This window comes from Lactuca virosa, chromosome 5 (assembly GCF_052849685.1).
Source record: "Lactuca virosa cultivar CGN04683 chromosome 5, Lactuca_virosa_CGN04683_v6, whole genome shotgun sequence".
NCBI classification, from domain to species: Eukaryota; Viridiplantae; Streptophyta; class Magnoliopsida; order Asterales; family Asteraceae; genus Lactuca; species Lactuca virosa.
This window is the reverse complement of record NC_136430.1, coordinates 35,289,069-35,304,011: the sequence shown is the minus strand read 5'-3', so window position 1 is coordinate 35,304,011 and position 14,943 is coordinate 35,289,069.

Sequence of the window (14,943 nt, the reverse complement as noted above, 5' to 3'; positions counted from 1 at the left end):
AGCTAGCATCGCTATATCCTTCCACTCTCAAGTCATCACTGCCTCCGAGGGTAAGTACCCAGTCGTTCGTCCTCCGCAGATACTTGAGCATGTTCTTTACCGCAGTCCAGTGAGCCTTGCCAGGGTTCCCTTGATATCTACTGACCATGCTCAAAGCAAAGGCCACATCAGGGCGAGTACAAGTCCTAACATACATAATAGAGCCCACAGCGGAAGCATATGGTATATGACTCATCTCGGCTATCTCAGCCTCTGTATTCGGACTTTGAGCCTTACTCAGCTTGGCATTACTCTGGATGGGTAATTCCCCTTTCTTGGATTCTTGCATGCTGAACCTCTTCAGCACCTTATCCAAGTAAGTACTTTGACTAAGTCCAATTAGTCTCTTACTCCTATCTCTTAATATCCTTATCCCTAGGATATAGGCAGCTTCTCTAAGGTCCTTCATAGCGAAACACTTCCGAAGCCAGGACTTCACTTCCTGCAAGGTTGGGACGTCATTTCCTATGAGTAGTATGTCATCCACATAAAACACCAAAAAGCTGACTATACTCCCACTACCCCTGACATATACACAAGACTCATCTTCGCTCCTCGAGAAACCAAACTCTTTGACTTTCTCGTCGAAGCAAAGATTCCATCTACGAGATGCTTGTTTCAATCCATAAATGGATTTCTCAAGCTTACACACTCTATTAGGGTACTTTGCATCGACAAAACCCTCTGGCTGAGCCATGTAAACATCCTCAACCAACTTTCCATTAAGGAAAGCGGTTTTGACATCCATTTGCCATATTTCATAATCATGAAATGCAGCTATGGCCAGTAAGACCCTAATAGACTTAATTATCGCTACTGGTGAGAAGGTCTCATCATAGTCAACTCCCGGAGTTTGAGTAAAGCCCTTCGCAACCAGTCGCGCTTTGTAAGTGTGTACCTTCCCATCCATGTCGGTCTTCTTCTTGAAGATACATTTGCACCCAACTGTCTTACGACCTGGTACATTGTCAACCAAGTTCCACACTTGATTGTCATACATGGACTGAATCTCGCTGTCCATAGCCTCTTTCCATTTAGCAGATTCGGGGCCTGCCATGGCTTCCCTGTAATTATTAGGTTCATCCAAATCTATTAGTGTACTATCACTAATAAATTTATCACCTTCAGTGGTGATGTGATAACCATAATAAAAATCAGGTGCGTTCCTCACCCTAGTGGAACGCCTCGGAGGTACAGAGTCATCTATCGGATCAACAGGAGTTTCCTCCTCAGGTTGGTTGATAGTATTTGAGGTTCCTTCACCGCTCGACTCTTGAAGCTCTTCAAGGTCAATTTGCCTCCCACTGTCCCCTTGGCTTATCAATTCTCTCTCACGAAAGACTCCTCTTCTTGCTACAAAAACCACATTATCACTGGGTCTGTAGAAGAGGTAACCAAAGGAGCTCTGTGGGTAGCCGATGAAAATACATCTCTCACTTCGAGTTTCAAGCTTATCATGAGTCTCACGCCTCACGAAAGCTTCACAACCCCAAATCTTGATGTGGTCTAAATTGGGAACTTTCCCAGTCCACATCTCGTGACGTGTTTTGGCAACCTTTTTAGTAGGCACTAGATTAAGGATATGGGCCGCAGTCTCTAAGGCATACCCCCAGAAAGAGATTGGTAACGAAGCTCGACTCATCATGGAACGAACCATATCCAACATGGTTCGATTGCGCCTCTCAGCTACACCATTCAACTGTGGTATTTTGGGAGGTGTCAATTGTGAGACAATCCCACATTCCTTAAGATAGTCAAGGAACTCAATGCTAAAATACTCTCCTCCCCGATCGGATCGGAGCATCTTGATGTTCCTGCCCAATTGATTCTCAACCTCCTACTTAAACTCTTTGAACTTTTCAAAGGTTTCTGACTTATGCTTGATTAAGTAGATATATCCATATCTGCTATAATCATCTGTAAAAGTCACATAATAGCGATCAGCATTTCTTGTAGCAACTCTGAAGAGCCCACACACATCTGTGTGTACCAGGTCCAACAAACCTTCACCCCTATCACAAGTACCTGTGAAGGGTGACTTCGTCATTTTTCCAAGTAAACAAGACTCGCAACTATCATCCGACTTTAGGTCAAATGATTCCAAGACTCCAGCCTTTTGGAGTTGGCCTATGCGCTTCTTGTTGACATGTCCAAGACGACAATGCCACAAGGATGCTTTATCCAAGCTATTCGAAGAATCAATATACAACACATTATTTCCTAGATTGTCTACAACATTCACAACTTCATATACACCATCACAAGCTAATGCTTTAAAGTAAAATACATCATTATAGTAAACATTAATAACACCATTATTATTATCAAATAAAAATGTAAACCTTGTTTGTACAAGCCATGAAAAGAAATAATATTTCTCGCCATTTCTGGCGAGTAACAACATTTATTCAAATCTAACATTAACCCATTATTTAGCAATAAAGAATAAACTCCTATCTTGGTGACAGGTGATGCGTTCCTGTTGCCCATGACTAAGTTTATCTTCCCGTGCTCCACTTGCTCACTTTTTCTTAGGCCCTGCAAATCAGTACAAATGTGAATACCACAACCTGTATCAAGCACCCAAGAATTAACATTAGATAACTTATTAGACAATATTGTATAAATACCTGCATGGGTGGGTTTAACTTTCCCATCCTTTACATCTTGCAAGTATTTGGGGCAGCTTCGTTTCTAGTGCCCGTTTTCTTGACAATAGAAGCATTGTGCTTCCTTTGGGTTTGAGGAAGGAGTAATGGGACCTTTCTTTGTCCCACTAGAAGAGGAACCATCAAGGGGCTTACCCTTGGTACCATTCGAAGGGGTTTTCCTCTTCTTACCCTTTCCCTGCCCAATCGCAAGAACCGGGGCTGCTGAAGGAGTAGAAGTAGAAGTAACAACCGCTTTACTCTTAAGGCCATTTTCAGCTGTCCTTAAAAGTCCTTCAAGTTTACTCAGTGTGACTTCCTCCTTGTTCATATGATAAGTCATACAAAACTGATCATAACTTGGAGGTAAGGAATGGAGAATGATATCAATCGCCATTTCTTCAGGAAAGTCCACATTAAGCTTCAATAACCGGTCAACGAACCTTTGCATTTTCTGCATGTGACCGGTGATGGGTTCACCATCTTTCATTCTGGTTGTTATCATGGAGGAGATGATTTCGTACCTCTCCTGACGCGCGCTCTGATGGTACCTTTCCATCAGATCTTGGTGCATCTCATAGGGGTAGAAATCTTCATAGGATTTTTGAAGTTCAGGAGTCATGGTAGCCATCATGATGCATGCTACTTTAGTAGCATCCTTTTCATGTGCAACAAACTCCGCAAACTCTTCAGGAGTAGCAGTGGCTTCATTCACAACCTTAAGCTCCCTATCGAGGACATACTCCTTGTCCTCATAGCGGGTAATCATCCTGGTGTTTCTGATCCATTCATTGAAGTTGGATCCATCAAAAGTGACTTTCTCACACAAGTTCATAAGGGAAAAAGAGCCTGTTGGGTTTGAGCCAGAAGCATTGTTGGAAGACATCTGAAGGAAAAGAAAGACAAGTTTTATTAGATTAAGAGTCCTTAATAAGTCACCCAAATGAAATATTAAGGCTAGGATCCAACAAACTATTTATAGTTGGAAGATGGATGCCGTAATCCAAGCTATAAAATATTTGAAGGTAGGTAAATGACGATTTACCAATTTCCACCATAAGAACGAAATATTTTATTATTAGGTTTTATTGGATTTGAAACTCCTAGATCTTGTGAGATACAATGAACTTTTCAATGGATGTTTAAATCTCGATTGTGCCCTCTCAAGTTTGTGACTGGGATGCCGAGGATCACAAACAAGGTGTGAATAACCATACAAATTGACTTGGTACCCTTAACTATATTACCTAATCGATGTGCCGGTTAACCACACACGCTCCACCGATGTATAATAAAGTCAAGTTACCCTTTGCCACACTTACTAGTCCCTGTTAGTGTGCCAGTTAACCACACACGCTCCACTAACGACTTGGTAAGGTACAAAGTGTAACTTTATGGGCTAGCACCTATTTCACATTTTCCTAAAGTAACTAAGATTGAGAATTAATAATGTATAGTTACTTTATAATTCATTATACTTTTAATGAGAGTTAAAGTCTTATCCTACCCGTTCGTCTAACGACCCTCCACCAGTCAAGGAAGCGGTAGGTGAGAATAGACACCCATTAAGCTGCCATTTTATAGGCAACAACCTTATACCCCCCTTATAGACCGGCTTCGTGAATGAGGCCTACTTGCGGTATGAATGACTTATTCTTATACATATCTATATAAATAAGATTATAATAATAGTATAAGTGTTGATTTTTAAACTTTTAAAAATCTAAGGTTTAATTTTGGAATTAAAGAATTAAAGTGTAAGACTTTACAAATTCCAAAACTTGAGGGCAAGTTTTGAAACTATTTCAAGACTCTTCAAATTTGTAACTTATGAGTTTTAATGGTTCATAAAGTTGAAGACTCTTCATTTTATGAAACCTACTATTCTTTAATGAAAACTTTTAAAGAAGTGACTTTTGGTTATCCATAACTTGAGGACAAGATATGAACACCATCATTAACATTAATATCATGAATTAAACTAGCATGTAGGTTACACACAATTCCTACGATCTTTTAAAACTCATAAGAACAAATATTCATATCAAACAATTTCAAGAAATCATATTAACACATATAAAACTTGAAAATTGATAATAGTCATTTGAAATGGGTTAACATAATCATTACCACTTTTAAAAACAGATTTTACAAGTCCAAAACAGTTTGGGATAATGATTCTAGCCCATTTCCAGCAACAAAACTCGGAAAACTGCCCAACACGCACCTACTCGTCGAGTGCATTATCCTACTCGAAGAGTAGGATGAATTTTGTCTTGGAATCGTCGAGATTCTTACCTTGCACTCGGCGAGTTCAGTCGAACAATGAACAGTTTTTTCGTTTTTTCAAGCAGTTTGCATCAAATATACAGAAAACAATCCTAGGCTCTGATACCACTGATGGGTTTTGAGCATTCTAACACTCCTATGGTGTACATGCAACCCTATAAAACTTGAATCTATGTTTTCTCTAATATACATGCAAATTTGATTTTTCAAGGTTTACTTCCTAACTAGCATGGCATGGGGAATATGCAATATAAAACTAGTAGAAGTACATACCTTTCTTGTTGCTTGGATTCCTTGAAGACTTTGTGAGCCTAGCACCCCAAATGTTGTGCCTCAAATGCTTCACACAACACCACAAGACTTGGAATAACTTGAGAGAATGTCACTAACACTCAAAATCAGTTATGCCTTCTTAGAATCAACTAGTCTCCGATTTTGCTAGCTATAGGGTTCCTTTTTATAGTGTTGTCACAATTAGGGTTTACACATGAATGCCCTTAATTGTCATGACTCTTGATTTCTAATGATCCATGGGTTTGTAACTCCTATATCCATGGAGCTCCAAATCACAATAAACCATGGATCATGAATCCACCATAAAAGATTAGATGATTGTCATAATCAACCCTATGTATTTAATTAGTCTCATTTTGATCACCAAATTAATTCTAAATTAATACTTGATCAATACTAATTAAATAATACTATTATTAATATATTAGAACTTATAATATATTAATAATCACAAGTGTCCTTTCTCTCATTTAGTCTATCCAAGTATTGCAATGCCATGCAACCTAAATGGACCATGCCAGGTCGGTTCAAGTACATACGAAATAAAGTTATGGACTTAGACACTATATACAACAGAAACAACCCAGCTTGTTGTCTTCTGTTCATCGTGGAACCTGAGAAAATTAATTAGGAACATTAGTAAATTAAAATAAAGCTTGGAAATGGAAAAATGTGGAAAAATGTGCCCCTTGTGTAGTTTTTGAAGATGTGCCCTAGGAATCTTCATATGCGTCGCGCGCCTCAAGAATGCGTCGGTGACAAATGAAGATTCAAGACTGATTTTGTCCAATTTTGAACCTAAGAAGCATTCGGTTTCGATAATCAGTACTCCACCAAGCTTATTACAACAACAATTTGGTTTAAGAGGCAATAGAATATCAGATTCAAACCAAAACCTCAAGTTTTTTCCCAAAAACTTGAAATGCTTCAAATTAGGGTAATATAACAAGTTTTTAAAAACAATCGACTTTATAACTACTAAAATCGGTCAATACACTAACTATTAAACCCATCGATTTCATAACATCACACAAAAATCAGAAAAATTCCAAACTCCTCAAAAACCTAAAAAATACGGGAAATATGAATCCGTTATCAGTGGAATGATGTTATGGATTAGGTCACATGTACATGAAAGGAAGAGGAATAAGATGGAGGAAAAATACTAAACTGAGAAATTACGACGTGCAAATTATGTGTGGGGCCTAGAATCGCAAAAAGTGGAAATAAGTAGGACGTGCACATCAACATGGGGCAGCACACCCTCTTTATACATGGTCCCTGTACGCACGACGCACCCACATGCCAGGCGCACATTCCAAGAAACCCAGAAATATTTTTGAAATTTTTAGGATATTTTTCCTGACCTCTTCCAACTTAAAGCCCTAGAAAATCATAAAAAATTCCCATTACTCAACATAAAAGAGCTCTAGATGCACCAAAAAGGCTATAAACTGAAATAAGTAAACCATAAACAAATAACGAAAGAAACGAAAAACAAACCTACCTAGAAAGCGATAAGCAGACAGCTTACTAATAAAACAAATACAAACCTGATATTTAAAACACAAGTCTTTAAGCAAAAATGAGAAAAGAAGAAAAATTCTAGGAGGATACCCCTAACATAGTGACAACCTAGAAACGTCTACTAGAAAGTCATAAGTAGCTAGTTAGGATCCTTCCATGAGGACAAAGCAGCAACTAGCTTAAACCCTTAGGCAAGAGGAGTAGAAACCATCCTACGAATCCACAATAATGTTAAGAAGAGGTACGTTAGGATTCTCACCCATAGTATATCACTCAACTAGTAGAATACTAAGATAAGAATTTTAGGAATAAATAAGGCATCCTCCGTTCTTTAGAAAAATATGAATAATTGGATGATAATAAAACTCTACCCACAAATGTAATACGAAAAGTAGAAACACATATCAAACCTAGAGTAAGTATAAATATCGCCCACTTGACAAAGATAGGAATTCGAGAATGAAAAAGCGCACAAAAAGATGGAACCCTAAAGACTTGAAACCCCTGCTAGGGTTAAAAAGGCCCTAACCACTTATGATAGAACACATCATTTAGGGCAAGATACATTGTAACCCTAGAGAAACTCCTAGTCCATGAATCCATGCCCACACAAAGAGAATAGAAAAACTAAAGACCAATGGAACGAAGGGCCATACAACTAGAACTCGTAGGAATCTGACTCTCATGGTAAACAACTACTACCTGTAGACTTAGTCAAGAAGTAAATTAGATTAGTCATTCAAGATAACGCAAAACTATGAGGTTCACGAAAAACTGCTAGGTTAAGTAGATCCCCAACATCTCAAAAGAACTCACACAAGTTAGTTAGAAGTAAATCCTTGATCAAACTCTACAAGAGCCAACTAAGATAGGCCAAGTAACCGAAGGAGAAATAAGCATAAGATAAACTGATAAAAAGAAACCACCACATCTAACACGAAACAGTTTAGATAACAAATAGAAAACAACAACTCGAAGCAAACTCATAAGCACTCCTAAAAACAGAAATGACAAGATCGCGAAACGAAAAGTGAAGGTTCAAGGGAACCTTAGCACGATTGGTCAATAGGAACTTTAGGTTTCCTCTTAGTGTAAAATGAAATCGAAATAAGACTCTAAGCAAAGAGAAAGACAAGAAATTGAAAAAAAAATAGGAACACACATCCAACTACCTCATAACCCTTCACTAGTCATCAAATACCCGACATAATTTAAAACTTAGAAGGATTGAACACATCACTCTTATGGACTTTACCATCAACCTCCCAATAAAACTCAAAACAGTTCCCAAACTCATTGCAAAAACAAACCTTAAGAAGAGAGAATAATTCTATAGGACTATGCCTTATGAGAAAAATTCCAAAAGCTAAAAATCCAACCTAGTGCCTTCGTGTCAGGCACTACAAGTTGAATTTTGAGGACGAAATTTCCTTCAACAGGGGGAGGATGTAACAACCCAGGAAACATGTCCCCAACCGTCATCGATAGTCAACGTTAAAACACGACAATATAGTATGGTAAGCGCCTAAAATTTCAACTATCGCCCTTATTGGAGTCAAACTATAGGCTCAAAAATATGTGCGCAAAAGGTCACGTCACTTTGAGAGCAGGTTAGCATAATTAGACTCCTTATGCTACCGCAATTCCAAAAATATAAATTTCACAAGAATCTGACATAATATGGATGAGATATGACATTTTTAGTAAATTAATGATTGTCGTACTTAGAAAGTTACAATGACGAAAAGTACCAGGAGATTGGTCGAATTTTAGAGAAAATTAGCAACTAGACAATCATAGTACTACTTAAAGAGGAATTATGGAACAAAAAACGCCTAAAATAGATGTCATATAAGAAAGTTATGACTTTTAATAGTAATAAAAATATGCCGAAAAACAAATATCAAAACTAGACAAAACGAACAAAAGGAAAGTTGTAGAGAATGGCGATACCTACACGGATATCTAAGAGTCATTGAGAACCGAGTTCGTATGTGAGAGTTATGGAATTTCAAAGTTAAATTTTTACTGTCACGTGCGAAGTGTGCCATGCGCACCTGACACCCGTGTCTCTATCTCTCTCTCTCTCTCTCTCTCTTAAAATTCATATTAATGACTCCCGAGCGTCTATGTAGTGCCGGACTTGTAGTTTTTCTACCTTACATTAATGGTTTCATGAATTACAAGTGAGTTCACGACCCCATTTTCCAAATATTTTCGGGAGGGGGGAGGGGGCGGAATACATGTCTAAAATGCAACTTTACACAGTTCTTACTAATTGTAGTTAGATAATTATGCTCATAACATTAGAATGATATTACGCCTAGTAGTTACTCTGCCGAAAACATTAGTTAATATTATGGCTAGTTGTTATGCTAAACTATTGTGATGAATAAGATCATATCTAGTTGTCACGCTGCCCAGTTGTCAGGAAACGCTAAAACTTGTTATTTAGCCACCCATTGGATAAGCTTAGTACCTAGTGTTACTCTGCCCAAATACTTGGCTATGCAAAACACACTAATTATATATATATATATATATATATATATATATATATATATATATATATATATATATAAACATTAGATAAATAATATATATAATAAGCAAAACCGTATAAATACAACGCGGATAACAAAACGACCGACCATGGGAGGTCCTCACAACAAGAGTTAGATGAGACACGATTCAGAACACGCTAATAGATTTTCAGCTAGCTCTCGGCCTATAATTGTTAAATCTTAATTGAGCAGGAAAGATATGGATCTATACGGGGTTGACACCCCTACCTGTGGTTGCTTGCTACAACCTGACGACATGTTGAAGCAGTCATAACTTTATGAACATAGCGACATCCGATGAAGCGTCGTGGAATTTTTTCGAGATCAACAGTCATAGCTCAATTACAGGAACTCATCGTAAATTTGTTAAAATAAAACTAACTATCATAGACTAGTACTTGGAACCAACCTACGAAAGTAGTGATGATACACACAAACTTGAGGAAGAATGTTTAAGATAAACAAGTTAAACTAAATCTAACTATCATAGACTACTACTAGGAACCAATTTAAGAGAGTAGTGATAGTACACTCAAACTCGAGGAAACGAGATCGAAATACACTCATTAACCTAAATATCCACGATAAAAGGAATATTAGGGGAATATTATCAGAATACTAACAATGACATAAAGTGGCAAGTAAGAATATACATCGTCGGTCCAAATTAGGATTCAGATTTAGTCACTAAACTATCTGAATCCTATTACCAAAACACAAAAAATTATGCCAACACGCTGACCAAGGATGAAAATACAACGAGTGCTAACTTAAGAACTTCGACAAAGTATTTTCACGCTTACCAAACCTGTGAACTCACCAATATTTTTTTAACCTTCTCAAAATCACATGTATTCCTCGATCAATAACAGAAACAAAAGATTTTCCAAACCAAAGAGTGTGGACAAATTACAGAGTACCAAAGAAGATGATGATTAAAGACCAATACTCAACAAACAAGCCTCTTCCATAAGCCAACATTCTGGAACGTTGCGCCGCTTGGTGTTTCGGCCACCAGGTTGAGGGTGTGACAAGTGAGGTGTTTAAAGTGGGATTTCCAAATAGTATAATTTGTACAAAAAATGAACCTTACCTTCAATATGATATTACCTTGTTTTTCCTTACTTAATAGATCTTGATATAGACATTATGATTAATGAGGAATCAGGACTATCATTAGTCAGTAGGAATATAAGACTAAGACTTAGTGATATGAACCTAGGTCACATGAAAGTAAAATCTATGTATTGAACTGAAGTGTTGCCCAACATTCCAGTCATCCAATTTTAATAAGTAGGTGCATAGTTACTTTCATATTACACATAGATATGAAATATTTAGATAATTGAATAATATATGTGATTATGTGTGCAGATGTTACGTGTCAGATGAAATGTTATAAAGATAAATTTATATGATTTATATTGTATATGTATGTTTATGAATATAATACATTGGGTAATGAAAGGTAAAAATGATAAGATGTTATAGTATGATGAAAGATGAAAATGATAGAAGGATATTGTAACACTCTGTTTCGAGTCGTTTCATAATTCGAGTATGTGACCCGAAGATCAAGAATCATAAGGCTTCGGGCTTTGGGAAAGAGAGGCTTAGACCAATTTGTATGTGGATAATGTAGATTATGTGTTCCAAAAGTTCGGTTTGTGATTTGGAGTCAAAGGGCAAAATGGGAAAAGTATTGTTTCAGACTTCTTTTATGAATTATGGATTTTAGTTCGATGTGTTTGAAGTTAAAAGTAATTATATAGGGTTATAAAGATCCTTAATACCTTTCGTGGAAATAATGAGCGCTGAAATCTGAGTTGAAACGAAGAAGTTAAGAACGTTTGATGTTAGGGAGAATTTTGGGTTAGCCGTATACGTTGGGCATACGGGGAGTACGCTAGGCGTACTAGGGCATCCATAGTACACTAGGCTTACCAGGAGTACGCTGGGTGTACGTGATCAATGACCAAACCCTATTTTGGTGGTTTGAGCCCTATTTAAGCTCCTTAACTTCCCCAAACCCTTTCCATTCTCAATCTCCACCTCTCCAACACCCTCTCTTGAAACCCCAACCCTAGTTTGAGCCTTGTGACAAAAAAGAAGGTGCTTTTAAGTGCTTTGGAGTGTCCTTGGTGAACCACGAAGAAGAAGGAATTCGTTAAAGAATCATTGTTGGAATTGGAGTGTGAAGATCTAGACCTTGTTCACCTTGATCTTTCTTTTGGAGGTATAAAGTTTGAATCTTGATGATGAAATTGTAAGATCTAGCTAGTTTTGTGTGGTATGAACTTTTTGTCATTTTAAGTGGATAAAGTTTAGATCTTGAAAGTTTGTGACCATTTTATGGATAAAGTTGGAAACTTCATCCATCTAAACATCATATTGATTCATATCTGAAGGTTGGAGACTTGGACTTAATGGATTAAGTCCAAAAAGATGAACTTTTGGTCCCTTTGAGACTTAAAGACTAGATCTTGTTTGTTGGGACCATTCTAATGGATAAAGTTGGAAACTTTATCCATTATGGAGTCATTAGGAACCAGTAAAATGTGACCTTGGTCCCTAGTTTTCCTTAATGCATGGGCTTGGATGTCTTAATGGGTTAACAGCCATGCACGACCATAAAGTTTGAAACTTTATGGCTAAGGATATCATTTGAGGGGTTAGATTTTGATTTTTGACGAAAGAGCTTAAATGATTAAGCTCTTAACGGATTGGGAGGATGGCGGCCGCGTACAATGGGCGTACCAAAGGGTACGTCGGGTGTACGTGGTCAACTCCACGAATTTTGGTCAAGGCGTAGTATGCCCCGCGTACGTGTTGAGTACGCCCAACATACTCAGCTGAGTTAACGTGGTTGACATTTGACTTTGACCAGGATTTTGACTAAGTTTTACCTAAGGGCATTTTGGGTAATTTGCTTTATAGTTGAGATTTGGGTTCTTGTTAATTGTATAGGTGACCGGTAGAGATAGCTTTTAGAGCAGTGATCGGTGCAGCTATTCTTTCAGACTATGAGGTGAGTTTTCTCACCATATCTGTGGGTCAAAAGCACGAATGCCAACCCATTACTTGTTATATGAAATGCTAGTTGTCTTTGTGATGCTTGCATGAAAGACTAGGATCTGGCCCCTAGCAATTCAATGAAAGACCAAGATCTGGCCCTTGGAAATTATATAAAAGACAAGGATCAGGCCCCTGGCACCTGTATGTAAGACTGATATTTGGCCCTCGGCATTCCAAGGAAAGACCAAGGGGGTAGCCCATGGCTCTTGTGTGTAAGACCGGGATTTGGCCGTCGACATTGCAAGGAAAGACCATGGGGGTAGCCCATGAAATTTGTATGTTTTGGTATGCAGTATTTTGGGGAACTCACTAAGCTTTGTACTAATTGTTTTATCTTTATGGTTTTAGGTACTTTCATTTCGAAAGGGAAGGGCCCGACATGACTACACAACATCGCCCAGAGTTTTCAATATTGGCAATTAATGATATTAATCTGATGTTTAATTAATATATTCACTTTGATTGGTTTGGGAATAACTCATTTGTATGATTTATTGTTTTAAAAATGAAAATTTTACCTTGGATTTTCGGGACGTTACAGGTAGGTATCAGATCCTTGATTTGAGGAATTTGGGCACACTCTTGGGTACGGCTGAACTCAAACTGAGGAATTGGTAATATTTTGAAAGAAATAAGTTTCTAAAAAGATTTTTGTAAAGAAAATAAGTTTCTTAAAATATTTTTATAAAGAAAAAGGGGGTGTAATGCGTGCAATCAGCCGAGCTCAAGTAAGTGATTCCCATTATACCCATACATGTTGATATGATATATGATATGAACATTCACATGCTAGGATTAGGCTAGGGATAATTTCAGGAATTACATGATAGATCGGTGTAAGTCCCAAATTTTGCTTGATGTATCAATCAGATCCACTTGATGGTGCAGAATCCCAATCAAGTGGATGATGCAAGATCAAATATGAAAGAAGGAGAAGAAGAAGAAGAAGAAGAATCTATGATGTATTGATGATAAGATTGATGCTCCAACACAAGATTCACACACACACACACACACTATTCTTCTCTCCAACTTTCTCTCTCTAGAATAAGATATGAATGAATGCTCTCTTGACTCCTCACCCTTACATCTATATATATATATATATATATATATATATATATATATATATATATATATATATATATATATGGACTGCAAACTCAAGGCCCAAACCCAATGCTAGACCGAAAACACATGGGTTTTCGATCCAAGCTACAAGTAAACTAAATATTATTTTCGGCCCAAGACTAAAAATAATAAATGCTTAGAAAAGCAAAGTATAAACCATATTTTTGACCCAACAATCTCCCCCTTTGTTTATAGCTTTCTTTTCTTTGACCCAACAAACTCCCCCTAAGAATGTAGCTGGCTTTTCTTGTCAATCTTCATTTGGAGCTTGGCTTTAGCTTTTTGTGTTCTATTTCTTCACAATTTCAAGATGAGCATATGAGTCTGTTGGATTGGTGTCTAAGCCCGTAACTATATTTGGTATGTGCTTTGACCCGGTTGTGCATGGTCCTTTTGGGTTGCCTTTACCAAAGCAACTGGACACGATGATGTATGGAGAAAGAGAGAGAGAGAGAGGTTATTATGGTTTATTAATACATTATATGATCAATATATTAAAGGAGAAATCATATAGTTTAATTAATATTAGTCAAGAATTAATTAAGAATTAATTTTGTGACTAAAAGAGATTAATTAAATAAAGGGGACTAGAACTGTCAATCAAAAGATAATTGAATTTGGGTTGTGAATCCTTATGGATGTAAGAGGGACCGAATTTAGAGTGGAAGCCCACTCTAGTTTCGTCCAAGGGGCCTTATTCCAGAAGGTTGTTGAAGCTGCTTAGGGCCTAAGTCACCCAATTAGGGTTTTGACTGAAACCCTAGCTGCTCAGCTATTTAAGGGACCCCAGGGCTACAGATTTCGGCTACTAGAAGAAACCCTAGAGTTACTATAGCCGAATGTGTGCCTCCTCCTCCTCTCTTCTCAATCATCTTCTTGCCTTTGTGTTTGTAAGCTATTAGAGGTATTACACTTGTGATACTAAGCTTTTGAAGATTGAAGATTCTTGCAACTATTGAAAGGTATCATCTAAACTTGTTTTATTATAGATCTTGATTTTCATAGTATGCTAGATTAGGGTTTACAAGGTTTGGATAATTTGCATGTACAATAGAGAAACCTAGATCCAAAGCTTTAGGGTTTTTCATGTGCATATAGGATGTTCTTTTGGTCAAAACCCATTAGTGGTATCAGAGCCTTGCTTGGTTTCTATTGTATTTGATTCATGGTGTAGTTATTCTTTGCTTGAATTTGATTTTTTGGCCTTCTACCTGAAAGACTCGTCAAGTCCCAAAGAGGACTCGCCGACTCAGATGAACTCGACGAGTCCAGTAAGGGACTCGACGAGTCGGATAGTCAGACAGAGGAAATTTCGGGATTTTGCTTATTTTAACTTAGGATAATTACCATAAGTGTTTCTAATTAATAAAATCCAA